This window comes from Cryptomeria japonica, chromosome 4, assembly GCF_030272615.1.
Source record: "Cryptomeria japonica chromosome 4, Sugi_1.0, whole genome shotgun sequence".
Classification (NCBI taxonomy): Eukaryota; Viridiplantae; Streptophyta; class Pinopsida; order Cupressales; family Cupressaceae; genus Cryptomeria; species Cryptomeria japonica.
The window spans coordinates 291,932,865-291,951,869 of NC_081408.1; positions in this window are offsets into that span (position 1 = coordinate 291,932,865).

The window sequence follows — 19,005 nt, forward strand, 5'->3', positions numbered from 1 at the left end:
ATTTACACTAGGTGTTCTCTTGTCTTTCTCTCCAATGTTGGTGCCCAAAACCACAGATTGGAAAACCCAAAGACTTGCCAAATCCTCATGCAGTCCAATCAGCCTTGGCCAATGAACAAGATAGTCGAAGACTAAATCCCTCTACACTTTAGGCTCCACTAAACCTAGGTGGGTGTACCTCACACTCTCAATCACAAAAGAGATTATTTAAAGTGGATTTAATCCTTTTAGCAAATTACAAACTGGCAAATTGTTGTCTGCAATTATGCTTTATTATGTGCTTTAAATAAATGCCCTCGAAAAGAAATGATTATGAATGTATATTTAAAATGAGATTGCTTTCAGACCCTAAAAGACATATGCATAGATCAGTTCATATAGGATTTGGGAATAATGTTTTTCTATCAAGGACCTTGAATGCATACAAATTAAAACCTTGAAAAATCAATAACAGACTAGTGCCTCTATCAAGGGATATATATGACACTTTGTGGACAGAATATTTGATCAACTCAAGAGACAATTTCTCATCAGCTATGAAGGTTCAGTATGTGTTACACAAACAATAAGAACTCAATCTTTCACTAAATGCAATAGCATGTGATTCACATCACAACAAATCTATACACAGATTTATCAAGAGGACAAAGATAATCATCAACACAAAAGTGTGGACAATATTTGGAAAAGAAACAACAAACCTTGTACATTAACCTTTAGGAAATGATTGCATACATAAGCTACATTGCAGATACTCCATTACAAATTGCTTGCACAAAATGGTACTTCTTCTTCCTTCAGACTTCCCTAGTACAAATGACTTTCAGTCCTTACAGCAACATGATGTTCTATGAAAATCCCCCCGTCTGTAAAATTGACTCCCTATATATATGAATCAAAAGGCACATATGAAAGGACACACCCTTTCATACACAAGAGGGAGTTACAAATAGTTGCATCCCAAAGGACACACCCTTTGGTTTGAAAAAAGTTACAAATGAATCCCTAAAATATAACACTAAAACATTAATAATGCATATTTAATATTTCATTTCCGCTTGAGTTTCTAATTTCCAAGCTTTGATAAAAGTTTCTTGCACATAAATTAAACCAACCAGGTTCCTCAAATGGAAAGTAAATCATGATTTTCCTTTGGTTAAGTTTTGCATTAAAAATTAGATCTTTTTGGATACATAAATAATAATTCTCCTTAATCAAAGTTTTTACAACTTTTCAGGAAAATACTTTTACAAAAATTCAAACTTTGATTCCGCATAAAAAATTAACCCTAATACACATGTTCCACTTTATTCACTTAGGGTGAAAATATCATCCATTTGACTAATCCAGTATTATTCATGAATACTATTGAATATATTTCATCCATTGAGGAAGTATTTCCAAGATAATGATTTCATGTATTTTTCACAAATAATAAAATCATTACATCTTCTAGTATTATATTAATTTATTAAAGTAAGAAATACATCCTGTCCCATGAAGAAATAATATGTTTTCTCTATAACCCTATTTTTAAATGAGCCCCTTTTATTATTTCCCTAACATATCTCAGAGATTTTATTTGTGTTTGTAGGGGTTCAAATTTTTGTTTGGGTACCATGTATATATATATATACATATACATACATATATATATACATATATGTATATGTACATATATATATGTATATATGTATATATATATATATGTATATGTACATATATGTATATGTACATATATGTATATATACATATATGTACATATACATATATGTATATGTACATATATGTATATATACATATATGTACATATACATATATGTATATGTACATATATATACACATATATGTACATATACATATATATATATATATATGTACATATACATACATATATATATATATATGTACATATACATACATATCTATATATATGTATATGTATATATGTATATATATGTATATGTATTTATTTACATACCCCATGTGTATGTAAATAAATACACATAGAGATATTACTAAAAATGCCACTTTATATATCCAACTCTAAAACCCTATTTTTTATATTATTATTAAGGCTCTACTTTATTTTTAAATGATCCCATTTTATTATTTCCCTAACATATCTCAGAGATTTTATTTGTGTTTGTAGGGGTTCAAATTTTTGTTTGGGCGCCATGAATTATGTAGGGTCGAACATGGAAAATGGTAGGGTTTTTCTTTATTTTGTGAATGTGAATAGTGTAAGGCCGACCGTGGTGGGTCGTGGCCCCCTTGTGTGGGTCGCGGCCCACCTGAGTGGGACGCAGCGCAACTATGTGGGTCGCGGCCCAGACATCGCCCCTGAGCCCCCATTTTGTTGGTTTTTTTATATATATTTTTTAATAGTTTCATTATGTGTGTGTGTGTGTGTGTGTGTGTGTGTCTATATATATATCAACATATATATATGCTGGATGCATATACATGATATTTTTTAAAGAAAGTAGTTTATATATATATATATATATAGTCTTATGTATATATATTTCTATATACATAAGAGTATATGATATGTTTAAATGACATTTAAATCTAAGGTTTTCTTGGATATCTAGAAAGCAGATTTCTAAATCATTTACAGATGTAAAGTGAGTAGATTTAAACTCATTTATTTAATTATCATTGTAATAGCATTTTCTTAACCATGGATTTAATCTAACTACTATATCTTTTTCCAAAGAAAGCTATAATTTTCTACATTGTTACAAATGTAATTGCTATAAATACAATGAAAGTCTTTCTATATTTTTTTGTAAGAGTAATCTTTCTAGGAATGAAAACTAACTATGAATTTATAACAGAATGTAAATAATGCAATACTAGTTTACAAATAGCATAGTTTTATTAATTTTCTCACATTATTTTAAATCTGAAAATGACAACTCAATACCATTTAAACAATAAATCTTTTTCGAGCTTTGCATTTCTATCAAATAAATAATTACAATAAATTAACTAAATATTTCTTGTCTCCTTTGTTTTGCTACTACATACATAAATTTAATGGAATAAATACATTCTTTTCACATACTTTTTTTTTTGAAAACTCAATAGTAGGTAAGTGAAATACATAGGTTTCTTTCCCTTTATAATCTTTTTCCAGATTTCACTAATCACATGAAAATAAGCATAAATTGGAATAATCATGAAGTTGCAACTTGATAACATTCCTGAATGGAGAACATAGGTTACTCTTTATCTTCCATCTTCTACAATTAATATGCAAACCTACAAATAAAATAATTCTTTTGGTTATGACCATGGAGGCTCACCTCCTAACCTAGGCCTACAAGAGGCCACCCTTGAGCTTGGGAGAACTAGGTACCAAACAAGTTACAAACAAACTTAAATGCACATACAAATTCCAGAATACATAGAGGAAACATTCAACACAAAAACTCCCAACCCAAGCTCAACACATAGTCATAAAATGACATTTTCAATGAGGGGTGAAGGTGGACTAGACACGGGGATATCTGCAAGTATAATAACCATAGCCATCAAAAGGCCAAAAACCTCCTTCCAAACTTGGTTTCTCATGACCATACAAGTCCCTTATGACTGTTGGAATGCACTGATACCGACAGTAAACTGAGAGTGGGGGCTGAAATAGTTTCCTAAAAGGTACAACAATTAATTCAATTATAAACCTTATACCAGAACACAACACAATGAAAGATATGACATGAAATAACAACACACATAACACTGATATTTTGACATGGAAACCTCAGAAAGGGAAAAACCATGGTGGGAGACCCTGCCCACAATCGGATAAATACTCTACAGTAGTATTAGGAATATTTACAATGGGGTCTACACTTTCAAAAAGGCCAAGAGCTTAGAGATAATTACTCATCTCAAAGGGAAGTTTCATTGAACTACATAAACATTGAACTACAATCCAGAAAGAAATGAACTATGAGAGTAGCATCTACTAATGCTTGATATAGTTCGAGTTAAGCACTGATGTCTGCTGTGCAACACAAAACTTTTCCAACCTTCACTGGAATGATATGACACTATTCACACATAATTATCTCTCTGATAATGCAAACATAACCACGCATAACCATCGATACCAAATTACTTGAATAAATCACTTATAAATATAGATAATCAACCTTATTGACAAGGTCGGTTAAACCCTAAATCCATAAACCCATAATTACAAAAATTACATCACATGATACCACCAAACCAACATTATGATTTACATTACATATCATGGACCTAAATAAAATATCCAAACAATTATATTCGTCGGAAATTTTTCTAAGACCAAAATCCAACACGCTTCACCAACCAGTAGAAAGCCTTAGTGAAATAACATGAAGTTTAACCGGATCCAAATCAGGACCATCATAAAAACACACCATGCAATGCAAAGTCACCAAAATCTCAAGACACAATCAAGAAACACATTCAACATGAATGAAACCGATCCCATAAGCCGGACCCAAAATCCACCGATCAAGTCACCAAAAGCGCATACTAATAAAGCTAACCTGGATAGCTAGAGGCAAGCTAATTCTGATAAATACCAAAAGTGATAATAGCCAAAGCACAAAATCATGAACCAAAATAATATATTAAATATGTAACTATCCAGAATGAGAATCCAAAACCTATTAGAGATCTGATCATACCAGATCCGAATCATAGCTGAAACTAAGAAGATCAACAAGACTAACTACAATATAGTGTTGAATTCAATGACACCACTTAACCAAATCTAGCATATTATCAATAATCTCCCCCTTTTGCATTGATGACAACACTGAATGAGAGAAACATCCAAGTGCCAAGCAATGCCAACAATCTCCAAAAGAGAAAAGACTGATCTAAAATAACTCCTCCCAAAAGATCTAACAATTTTTCACATGAATACCTTCTCCCCCTTTGACATTAATGAAAAAGGATGGATACCAGACCAAGAATATTGAACCAAACAACTAACTACTCCCCCTAAGTAATAGAATCATCTTCATCAACTTGGATTAGAAAAGTATGTCTGATAAGCTCACTGGATTGATGCATCCCTGCATCTCTAAGTATCTTCTGGAGGGTTGGTAACCCCCAACTGATCTTTGAGATATTCATAATTTTATTTAGGTAATAGTTTTGTTAGAATATTTGCAATATGCTCCTTAGTAGGAACATAAACCAATTTGACTTCCTTTGCTTCAACCTTTTTTTTCAAGAAATTATACCTTATATAAATATGTTTTGATTTGGAATAAAATATGGATACTTTGATATATCAATAGCAGCAATATTATCATAGTGAATAGCAATAGGCTCATCATAACTTACCCTTATATCCTTAAATATTATTTCATCCATAAAATCTGAGTACAGTTGGTAGCAGTTGCAACATATTTTGCTTCAATAGTAGATAATGAACTGCATGATTGTTTCTTACTAAGCCATGAAACCAACTTCTTCCCAAGAAATAATGCACCACTAGTAGTTCTCTTTCGTTCCTCCACATCTCATGCCCAATTAGAATCTGTATATTAACATTATGTGAAGTCATCATTCTTTGGATATCATAATCTAAAGTCAGCTGTACGTACCAAATATCTGAATATTCTCTTGACAACAATATCATGAGTTCTTGTAGGATCCGCCTAAAATATAGAAGTAATACAATAAACATTCATTATATCAGGTCTTGTTAGAGGTAGGTACAACAAACCACCAATCATTGATTTTTATCTGCTTGAAATCACTTTAGGAGATTCATCATCCTTTGACAATTTGCAATCGGTTATCATAGGAGTACTAACAGGTTTAGAATTCTCATGTCCAAATTTATTAAGTAACTCCTTCACATACTTTTTTTGACAAATAAAAATACCTTTATTAGTTCGAGTAATCTACAAACCTAAGAAAAATTTCATCTCACCAATCATAGACATTTCAAATATATTCTTCATATCATTAGCAAATTTTATGCATAGATCTTCTTCTCCTCCAAAAATCATATCATCCACAAAGACTTCAATAATCATTATATCATCATGTTAAATTTTTTAATATAAGTTACTATTAGCATTACCTGTACTAAAACCAAATTTTGAAAGATACTTATCCAATCTAGCATACCATGCTCAATGTAAACTTCCTCTTCAAGATCTCCTTTCAGAAATGCACACTTAACATCCATCTAATATACTTTGTAGTTCTTGTCTGCTGCATAATCAAGAAAAAGTCTTATTGCTTCAATTCTAGCAACCGGGGCATAAGTTTATCCATAATCAATTCCTTCTTCCTATATATAACCTTTCCAAACCAATCTAGCCTTGTTCCTTACAACTTGACCTTCCTCATTCAATTTATTCCTGAAAACCCATTTAGTTCCAATAATGTTCTTATCTTTAGGTCTAGGTACTAGTTCCCATGTCTTACTCTTTTTAATCTGATCTAATTCCTCTTCCATTTCTTTTATCCAATTTTCATCCTTACTTTCTTCAATAATGATTTTGGTTCAATTTGGTAAATTAAACATACCTCTTCAATAACTAACCTTCTCATTGTCATTACACCTTTCCTTTTATCTGCAATAATTTGAGCTTCAGAATGATTTAGTTTTACATACCTAGGAGTCTTTGAATTTTCTTGATTTGCTAAGTCATTATGTTGTTCATCTTCCACTATTGAATTTTTTGATGCTACTGGTGTCACTAGTTCATTGTTCTAAATTGTTTCTTGCATGACCAATTCTAGTCTAATAAATTCATCTTTCGGTCCATAATAAAATGATCTAATCCGATTACCACCATGCTCATCCACCTTGACATTTATTCTTTCCATTATCCTGTTAAATCTTTTGTTATAACATTTGTATTGTTTTATCTTAGTAGAATAACCCCCAAAAAATCCTTCACTACTTCTAGGATTAAAATTTCCTAATGCATGATACTATTAATCCTGTTAATGTTAATACTATTAGCATTACCTATACTAAAACCAATTTTTGAAAGATACTTATCCAATCTAGCATACCATGCTCAATGTAAACTTCCTCTTCAAGATCTCCTTTCAGAAATGCACACTTAACATCCATCTAATATACTTTGTAGTTCTTGTGTGCTGCATAAGCAAGAAAAAGTCTTATTGCTTCAATTCTAGCAACCGGGGCATAAGTTTATCCATAATAAATTCCTTCTTCCTATATATAACCTTTCCAAACCAATCTAGCCTTGTTCCTTACAACTTGACCTTCCTCATTCAATTTATTCCTGAAAAACCCATTTAGTTCCAATAATGTTCTTATCTTTAGGTCTAGGTACTAGTTCCCATGTCTTACTCTTTTTAATCTGATCTAATTCCTCTTCCATTTCTTTTATCCAATTTTCATCCTTACTTTCTTCAATAATGATTTTGTTTCAATTTGGTAAATTAAACATACCTCTTCAATAACTAACCTTCTCATTGTCATTACACCTTTCCTTTTATCTGCAATAATTTGAGCTTCAGAATGATTTAGTTTTACATACCTAGGAGTCTTTGAATTTTCTTTATTTGCTAAGTCATTATGTTGTTCATCTTCCACTATTGAATTTTTTGATGCTACTAGTGTCACTAGTTCATTGTTCTAAATTGTTTCTTGCATTACCAATTCTGGTCTGATAAATTCATCTTTCAGTCCATAATAAAATGATCTAATCCGATTACTGCCATGCTCATCCACCTTGACATTTATTCTTTCCATTATCCTATTAAATCTTTTGTTATAACATTTGTATTGTTTTATCTTAGTAGAATAACCCCCAAAAAATCCTTCACTACTTCTAGGATTAAAATTTCCTAATGCATGATCTCTTCTGATGTAACATTTGCTTCCAAAAATTTTGAAATATTTGATAGTAGGAGTGTGACCAAACTATAATTCATAAGGAGTCTTACTGGTATCACCTTTAATGTGTACTCTATTGAAAGTGTACACAGTTGTATTTGATGAGTAATGATAAACAATAGATACCCTAATCGATACTGAGAGGGGGGGGGTGAATTAGTACAGATAAAAACTTTCTTGACAACTTGTCTAGTTAAAACAATATCAACTGGTTATAACCATTACTGAACTTAACCACAACAATACTAGTTAAACATAGTAAGACACCAAACACCATAAACTGATAAGTCTGAACACTTCAAATACGATCACTGCTTGATTTTGTACACATAAAAATGGCTATGAGAAATTAAATAAATATATAACCATTTCCTATATTCTCTCAAACACCCCTACATCTTAGGAAGGACTTGAGTCCACTTGTCCTCTCATGCCTAAATTTCCTCCAACCATCCCTAGATTCCCTCGGTCAGCAACCCAGTCAAGGTGAGATGAATGACACTTGTCTTCTCCTTCCCCCTTTCTCTCAACCTTTACCTTTGCTCACAACCATCCAAATCTATATATTTGATCATGACCGTTGATCTGAGCCACATCATCTCATCCTCTCAAAGTCTATAAAATCAAGAGCTTCAGTTGAGAGAGATTAAGACTTCAAGTTCATTTTGCAAGCTAATCATATGCATCTGTGAGTTTTAATTTTGAAGCAAATAGAAATTATCATTTAGCATAATCATGTAGTATTGCATATCATAGCATTTGTTAACTACCAGTTATTAGTCCATTCTTCATATGCCATCTTGGAAGCTATCAATGCATTGTCTAAGAGCACACTGTCTGCAACCAAGACCAGTGGAGTTAGGACACAATAAGACATAAACCATGAAGGTAATACTAATATTTTTATTTCATATGTATTTCATGTAGTTTCATTGGTTGAGTTTGGATTTCCTGTAGCATTTCCATTGGTATTTTGTGAAACTGACTTGTTTCAGGTAGCATTCTGAGGATGAAATTCAAGTTGACACATTTTGGCACCCACTGTGGGGCTCATGGACCTTGCATATACCTTTAAAAATCTTGCAAAAATAAAATTAACACATTTGTAATGTAGATTCATGCATGTGTGAATTCTGACAACACTTTTGCTCATAGGTTAGTGCATTTTCATCACTGGTTAGTGCATATGCCATGCAGGTTAGCACTTTTGTCTGAAAATCTATGCATTTGCATCACTGGTTAGCGCATATGCCAAGCAGGTTAGCACTTTTGTCTGAAAATATGTGCATTAGCATCGTCGGTTGGCACTTTTGTCTTCTAGGTTAGCACTTTTGTCCTCTACATTAGCACATTTATTAAATAAATCATGCTTTTGTATCTACAGAGTAGCGCTTTTGTAGTCTAGGTTAGTGCTTCTGAAGAGAAAGATAGTGCATGTGTTAGATTAGTGCTTTTGTTTCCAAACTAAAAAAAATTCCTTGCAGGTCCGAATGTCCAAGAAATTAGATTTTTCAAACTACTAACATGCATGTGCAGGATGGTGTTTAAGGCAAATTTTATGCATTTCCTCATCTAGTTAATTAAAAGTCTTATTTTAGGAAGTAACATATCATATTTTGTTCATTTAGTCTAACTAAGAGGGCAAATTGACAGCATGGAAACTTGCATTTTTAGTTACTTCTCTAAAATAGTTGCACATAGACTTCTAAAAAGGCTAAAATAAACACCGTGCTTGTTGGAGCAACATCTCCAAATAGGACTTAGCCAATAATTGCTTTGAAAAGGTTAAAAAGAACACTTATATTCTATGTCTTGAAAGTGGTAGGTATATGCTCTCCCCTTAATTGGGTGACCAAAAAGCCAAAACCACTCTTTTATGCTTTCTTTACCTTCAAGCAATTAAATCCTTTAGAGGACATACCTTCCCGAGCTTCCTTGAGGGGGCCAATGAGAGGGGAATGACTTAAAGTGGAAATGGGCTAATACTGAGTCCTTCCAATCCACTATAAATAAATCGTGTTTGTGACAAAAGTCTCAAATAACATGTGCTGATAAGTTCATAATGACACTATGTTTCCCCATAAACCCTATGGAGCGTAACCTGTATAGGATAGAAACCTTCTGTAATTACAGAGCTGAAAGTGCCACATGTATGGCCACATGACCAGAAGCATTTACTAAAAACCACTTGTACTAGTTGCCAAAATCCTTCTATTTGTTGGCACAGGAGGTCGGACCTCTGAAGCGGCTCACACACATATTGTTCCTAGTAGAGATATAAAGTTTGCCATGAGGAGTTTTCATGGAAATTGGTGCTTGGCTGCCCCAAAGAAGTGAGTGCTGAGGGTGGAGTCAGTGGGGTCAAGCATCTAAATATCTGCTTTGAGTAGCCTAGCCTCAGGAGAAACCCCATGTGAGATTCAACAACTATTGTCTCAACCTGCCATAAGATTTGGACTTGCTTTTGCATTTTGTTTATTAAACATTGTGTCTTCTATGTCTGTAACATGTTCCAAATAGTCAAAAATTGAAGAAGATTATCATCTACGAGTGATAAAAAATCCAACAAATTGCTGAAAAAAATTGATCAAAAGGGTAATACAAAGGCTTTCCAACATTTGCAACACCAGATCAAACCAAGTGATCAAGAGTATATCATCCAACTATCTCAATGACAACAATACCTAGATAGGTATTCAAGTTAGTCAAATCGTGTTTCCATATCAAGAGACTTTATCCATATCATTTGACATACTTTGTCATAGGGGCCTATCGAACAAACCCTCTATTTGACTTAGTGAGCTTGAGTATCCAAAATGAAGTATCCATCAAGTCAACAACATCAGCCTATCTAAAGTGAAACTTTGATCGCTCATTTGATCATCCCTTGTCACTTAAAAAAGAAGAATCTTATTCAAAGGAAATGAGTCCTAGCATAAATCGAGATCAAGATATCATGGCTCTCTAATCTAATCCCATTTTTCATCAAGATCCTACCAATCAAGAATCTTATGATGATCCCCTAAAATTTTTGTATTCCATCCACGATGATCCCCTTTTATCTCAAGAGCAGAGTCCCATTCAACATCCACCTCCTAAGAAAGAGCATGATACCCCTTCCATCTCCTTCACTAATCTAATTCAAAATCAAGAGAAAAGCACAAACTCAAATGGTCCTACTCCAAGTCAAGATCAAGGAATCCTTTCATCCTCCAAATCCATTTTTGGACCTTTTTTTCCAAAGTCAAACTCTTCATCCTCCAAATCCATTTTAGGCCCTTTCATTCCAAAGTCAAACTCTTCATCCTCCAAATCCATTTTAGGTCCTTTCATTCCAAAGTCAATCTCTTCATCCTCCAAATCCATTTTAGGTCCTTTCATTCGAAATTCAAACTCTTCATCCTCCAAATCCATTTTAGGTCCTTTCATTCCAAAGTCAAACTCTCTATCCCTTCCATCCATCTTGGGTACTTACTTCCCTCCATCCACCATTCCATCACCTCAAATTATCCATAAGAAAGATCAACAAAGGCACCCACCTTTGAAATTATTTCAGAAAACTATCTAATAATCTTTTCAAAACTATTCTTCCATCATTTTCTTTATCAATTTTGGGTTCTTATGTCCCAAAATTCAATTTTCCTCCATTTCTTCATCACTTCTTAAGTGGTGTACCAACACTCATCTTGAATACATTTCCATCTATCCTCGCTCAAATCGTCAAACATTCTATCTATTATCCAACACCTCTTTTCTATCCTTCCATCCCTTTCATTCAATCCTTTGCATAAATTCATCATCTGTGAAATAGGCATTTATGTCATTTTGTCACATGTTTTCCCATGCTCAAATCTCATGTTTAGTCCTTTTCCTAGATATTTATTCATGATACACTTCAGAATCTGAGGTTGTTCCTCTTTAACATTATCTTTTGGTTGGGATACACACTCAATCCAGAACAACTTATCGTATCTTGGTACCAACATCTTTTGATTACTACATCTCATACATTTAATCAATTGCTCTAAATCATTGTGATCTCTTAGTCGAAGACATTGCTAGTGAAAAATCTAGAATCTTTCTTCAGCGCCATTGTAATTATCAGACCCATATAAGTTTCATTACTTACAAGCCAATGCAATCAAAATAAGAAAAGAAAAAGACAATATCAAAAGATCCAAAGCATGATCAAGAAAAGAAATATCCAGAAAAGAAAAGAAAAAAATGAAATATCAAAAGCTTGGCCATGGGAAAATGTGAGTAACTTCATCGGGGCTATGGATGCCTAGTTGGCAATGGAGCAATATTTGTGATATTACAATGATAATCTCGTTGGAGCTATGGATTCTTTCTAGTAGTGAGGCTCTATCCAAGATGCTTTTGAAGTCAGGGTAACTCATGTAGCTAGATTCTAAAGATTACAATGATCATATGAGCCTAAATATTGTGACAATCTTACATATCACCTCTTTGCAACTTGAGACCTCTATACTTAGGGTCAAAGTTCCATCCACTCTATTCTTCATACAACATCTCCCATTATCCTTCCTCCAGTATCCATTACTCTATCTAAATTCATCCATTGCTATCTACGATCTTGCTTCATGCTAATATATACCATCTATCCTAACTATCTGTTTCTTCCATTATCTATCACTATCTATGATCTTGTTTCTCCTATCCATATCCTATCTCCATCCATATCCCATTTTCAATCCTTGATCTTGATCAAAACTATGGACAAAATCATGATTTTAAAAATATCTTGACATGTCTCTTCATGTTCCATAATAAGATGCATCTATCTTTCACCCTTCATCTTCAACTCAATAATTCATCCATTCCTTGTCTTCCTATACATTGGGGCAACCAAATACATCTTTATTCTAATCCAAAAAACTCCAAAAATTAAATAAATAATGTCCAAAAACAAAATTTAAAAAATTGACAAAATCAAATAAAAAATTGAAAATCAAAGCATGAGTGCATGGCCCATCCATCAAATCAACAACAGGAAATCTATCAAAGTCTACAATCAAACTGATCACATGTATTGTTAATCAATTCATCCATCAAATCATATCAACAACAGGAAAACTCTCAAAGTCTACAATCAAACTGATCACATGTCTAATTAATCAATCCATCTATCAACATCAACATGTCTTATACAAGGAAAGGTACACTCAAAACCAGACAAATCGTTCTTACACGGGGTACTCACTCTTTGAAACCAGACATTCTTATCAATCATCTAACAAATCAAAACAATGACATAGATCAGTATGACTGCTAGATTTTGTTCTGGGTAGTCTTATCTTTATCAATTGATGGCAGGACATGTTTCATCTCTCAAAAATAAGAAAAAGCATAAAAAGTGAAAATCAGGAAAGACAAAAATCAAAATATGAGAAAAATGCAATAAATTTAGATGGTGAAAACTTGGTAAATAGGCACTATCTAAGAAGAAAGTTCCTCCATCTATGAGATTGCTTTGCGCACCCATCCATTCCATCCTATCACATCTAACGCTTCCATATATCCTAGCTTATCCATTCCATCTTCTGCATCCATTGCTTTAAATCATTTAGCAAGAAATATGCAGCTTACCAACAATTATCAATCTTTGACATACTTGTCATATTCACTGTCTTAGATTTTATCAAAACCAATCAATCTGCATTTGTATCCCACCATGGTTTGGATCTTGATCAATTCATATATCCATAATAAATTTTTGTTTCCGCTGGGGGGAAATATCCTAATTCCTTTTGCTAAGGTGATCTTTTGAATCTTTGAAAATCCAAAACATTCAAAAAACTTAGAAAAACCAAAAACACCTAGGATTTTGAAATAGATAACGAGCAACAAAGCAACGAAAATCAAGGTATTTCATCAACAACTGAATCATGAAACTCAGAAACCAAAGAATCGATCAGCAGGTAATAAAGGATTATTAAATATCATTCATCAAGATGATTATATCAGTTAATGACCATAAGAACATGTGAATGACATGCAAGATTCAATGTTTATATCTTGATTTTATTGCTAATCATGTACTCTATGCAACTCAAGGATGTCCATGACTAGAGAAGCTATGATGGGGCATGATTATTTTCCTTGATTGTTGTCTGTGGTTTATCTCTTACTATGGTATGAACTTGTCTCAGGATATGATCGGCAAAAGATCAAGGAGGACATTCCAAGTCATGCATGAAAGGAGATAATCCTTGTCTGTTCTGCAAGCAATACTTAGGTCAACTTGATCCATTATATCAAGTTGCTTGTATTAACTTGCTATATCAAAATCCATGTAAGGAATACTCAGGTCATCTTGACTCATTATGTCAAGCTACTTGTATTTTCTTACAACATTTTAAAGCTAAATGATGAAATCAAGCACTATTACAAGATAACATATGAAGAATGGCAGTATCATTTTTAGTTAGATCATTTCATTAGCTCATTATTCATCTACATTATAAGCATTCATGGTCAATTGCATTATAAGCATTTAATTTCATTAATAGATGAATGGTCATAAATAAATATTGAGTATACTTGGACAAGCAAAAACAATTTGCATTTAATCATTATAGGTGCATTCATTTTTAGAATCATTTTAATCATCATCCATTTCATTTAGTTGCACTTTAAATAATTGCATTAGTTTGCATTCAATTAAGTGCATTTCATCAATCATGTAGAAATCATTCATTCATTCTCATATAGATCATTGTATTTGCATCATTTGAGTTAGTAACCATTTTAATTTGCATTATCAAAAATCAAAGGCATTTATCATTGCATCAATGCATATAGATCATATTAATATAGAGTAACATGCATAATAAAAGATCATCATCATATAGAGTCCATGTCTGCATATGGATCATCATAAAACAATAAAAAATATCACAAAAATAATCAATAATGTACAAAGTCCTATAAATACAAATCAAGTCAGGAATCATGACTGCCTCTTGAGCCCATGGGTCTAACACCTAGATCACCTACAACATTTGCACCAACATCATCATCCGATGGAATCATTCTTCACTTTAATACATTTATCATTCATTCAACTATCATCTATCAAGTCTTATACAGGATGTATCTTTCCTGAAACTAGACATTTTGATCATCTATCATGTCTTATACAGGATGTGTCTTTCCTAACACCAGACATTTTCATCATCTTTTGTCTTATATGGGATGTGTCCTTCTTGAAACTAGACCTGATCTCAATCCAATTAATCTTATCAATCTAATTCATTTGATCAATCTGCAATATATTCACTCATCTATCTTTCATATAACATTCTTCTTCTATCGAGAGATCATTCATTTCTTTAATGAACAAACGATCTCTCAAGGGGGCATCATCATAATATCAATATCCAAAAATTAGCATCTAGGGCACACAATCAGGATTTTCAATCTTCATCAGGCACATTATCGATGTTGGCATTTTTTATGATTATGCTTTGATTGTCATTGATGGACACACACTTGCTTTGAGATCACTTTTTGTATGTATGAGTTATGCTCAATTGGTACTTGTTCCAAACTGGTATCATGTATTAGTCTTTACACTATCGGTGTTTTGCAGAGAGTGTCTACCAATCTCAAGTGGCACAAAGACCCAAGCGGCATGAAGACCTCAAGTGGTTCAAGGATCTCAAGCAGAGCAGAGCAAAGGAACTAAAGTGGTAGTTATCATATTCCCAGTCTTCATTTTGGCAAACCAGTAATTGGTGAAAGTGTGAACTGGGAATCAGTTTAATATTTGAACTGGTATTACTCCAAGTTCCTAACTAGCAATTGGTATTTTGTATGAACCGGTAATACTCTGTGATGAGTTATCATCCACGGTTTGTTTGGTGGTGCCGACACTCTGGCGGTGCTTTTGTGTTGTGTTACCAAATATGTCTAGATACACTGAACCTAGGAACCTGCAAAGTAATCCTATTGGACCGACATGAAATCGGATTCCTTTATAAAGACATCATGTATAGGGTTTTAGGAGTTGTTAGGGTTTTTAATATTGCATGAGTTTTGTATGAGAAATATAGGAGAGAACAGGTAGTCTATGTGAAGTAAAAGAGTGAGAAGTGTCTAAAGATTGAATTAATGCAAAATGCATTAACAATGAGCTTTCATGGATCTAACCAAGCATACTGTGCTAGTATCTAGATCACTCACTTGTTGATTACTTACATCTTTGACAAGTCTGAAGACCCTTAACTGAGAAGGCTTGGCAAAGCCTTTGTAAATCCTCTAAAAAGGTGGCTCACATCTGTGGATCTTAAATCCTCTCACAAGGTAGTCTTTAATCAGACTTATCTCCTAACAGAGATTGAGATTCCTAACAGGGTGTGTTCTGGTAAAGAACATTGTATGACCTTAACCGGCCTGACCTTAACCGGTTTGGTTACTATTCTGTAGATAGTTACTTGTGAGTTTCATCTCACCGTGGTTTTTCCCATTTGGGTTTCCACACCAAAATCTCTTGTGTTATGGTGATTGTGCTTCTATGGGTGAATGCCTTATTTGTTGTTTGGTTTGTATATGTGTTAACAAGTTTGTTTGTAATACTGGTTTACCAGTTTATAGCTAGACTGTTTAAGTGTTTGAGTTCAGTATTTTTTAGTATACTAATTTACCCCCCCTCTTAGTATTCATCAATTGGTATCAAAGCCAACCTTTCTATAAGTCTAACCACTTGGAAGGAGATATGGGGGAATACACTATGAGGGAACTTACTCATCGGCTCACTCAGACTGAGCAAGCCTATGATGAACTTAAAGTCAAATATAAAGCTTCTTAGGCAAAAAGAAGAGAGCATGCTGAAAAACTAATGAAGCTAACAGAAAACAGTTCCTCTAATGAAGCAGACATGGAAGCGCTAGTTCAAGAAGTGGAAAAACTGAATGAGTCTAATGCCAGCCTAAGAAGGGAACTAGAAGGACTAACCATCAGAAAGTGTCAGGAGCTGGGAAATAGGAGAAAAGCTGAGGATCTTATTAAAGACAAAGATCATGAGATCTCCAAGCTAAAACAAGAAATCAGTGCCCTAACCGCTCAACTCCATGAGAGTAAAGTGGAAAAGGAAGACATGCAAGGAGAACTGAACATTGCTGTCTCTGAGAATGCGAACTTGCTTGAAACAAATGCTGCTATTTCCAAGGAACTCTCTGAGTCAATGGAAATACTTGCTAGGTTCAATAAGAGTGTTGTCAAGCTAAAGCAAAAGCTGGAATCAGCAAAACTGGTAAAGAATACTAATGGACTTGGTTTCTCTGAATATGAGGAAGGTGAGACCTCTAAAACAAAAGATGGAGCATCAAAGAAGCTACCGGCACCAAAGGATAAAGGTAAGCAAAAGTTCAAACCTGTTTGCTTTAATTGTCTTAAGGAAGGACATACTGCTAATATATGTAGAAATAAGGCTTACAATAACTTTTCTTACTTTCTAAATGATAAGCCTAGATCCAATAGATTCAATGGTAATTGTTATGCATGCAACAAGTTTGGGAATAGAGCATTTTAATGCAGGTCTATCAAGTACAATACTGAAAGGTATCCTCAAAGGAGTCAAGGAGATTTTCCTGAACCCTCTGGGAACCGGAATCCAAACTGGTTTAATACTTATAATAATCAGTCAGGTAATGGTGACTATCAAGTGGCAACCAGAAGGAGAGCAACCTGTTTGATTTGTCATGGTCATGGTCACACTACTGCAACATGCAGAAGGAAGAATGGAAACATGAATAATGCACCTTGGAGATCACATGGAATGATTTGCTATCATTGCAACAAATTGGGTCATACAGCAAGATTTTGCAGGATGATAAAGAACATATCAGATGATATACCAGTCAGTCTAGAAGGAAACATTAATGTTGAAACTATTCAAGTGGATATGAAGAAAGTGTGGAAAAAGAAGCCAGAAGAAGTGATTCAAGAAGAACTAGTTTTTGCACCTAGTGTGGAAGTGGCTGAACTGACAAACTAAGCCTAAAAAAGCTTAGGGGGAGCAAATGGTGAAAAAATTTTAACCCTCGATCTACACCGATAAAAGACCTTAACTGGTATGTGATTCCTATCATTTGGCAGAAGACCAAAAATAGTAAAAGGAAAATTAGGGTTTACGCCCTACTAGTGGAGCATTTACTACATTAGGTGAAGAATTTGTTTAAAAGGAACTTTGAAGTCATTTTTCACTTATCAGTTTTTGAGCGAAGAAGTTTTTAAGTGCAGAGCCATGGAAGGCGATTTGTGTTGCAATTCAAAGAAATTTTGAAACCCTGAAGAAGATTCAGAAGCTAATATCAGATGGTCAAGAGAAGAACTCAAAGCGGTGATTCAACAACCGAAGTAGTTTTTGGCAAAGTGGAATTAGCAAGCCCTAATTCTCAATTTCTGAAAGGTATTTTTTGAGTTTTATGTTTTATCATGGCTTCTGCATCACACTCTAGATCTAGTGCACCCATTGATTCAGTAGATTTCATCAAACAAAAGGAAAAATACAATGCCCTATCCCAAGTACCTGCTAGAGTTATAGTGGAAGAAGATATTTCAGATTACATTTATTGTAAAATTGAAGACCTAGGATCTCTTGCAATCCATTCTCATCTAGGTCTATTCTGTAGGAAGGATAAAAAGATTAAACTAGAGTATAGCATCTTGGAAAAGAAGAAGCTTCACAATGTGGTCTATTTGCTTGAAGATTTCATGGATGATCACATCCGAATAATTCTGAGTAGAGTTCATGGTGATAAAATGTATCTTGAGAGAACACATGACATCACACCAGAAGCTATTCATGTCGTCACCGGTTTTTGCAACGTCGGTGAAGTGCCAACTCTAAGGAAGATCATCAAGACCAAAATGACCAAGCTCACCGATTCTGTGAGCGACTCACGAGGAATGACTATCAATTCCATCAAGGATGACCTGGTCAAATATACGTGTATGGTGATAGGATACCGGACATTCGATGTCAGCAGAATCAACTCTATCTCAGCAGTGGTGGTAAATGTAGCCTACCGGATGATCAAAGAAGATGCATCATTTGATCTATGCACCTGTAT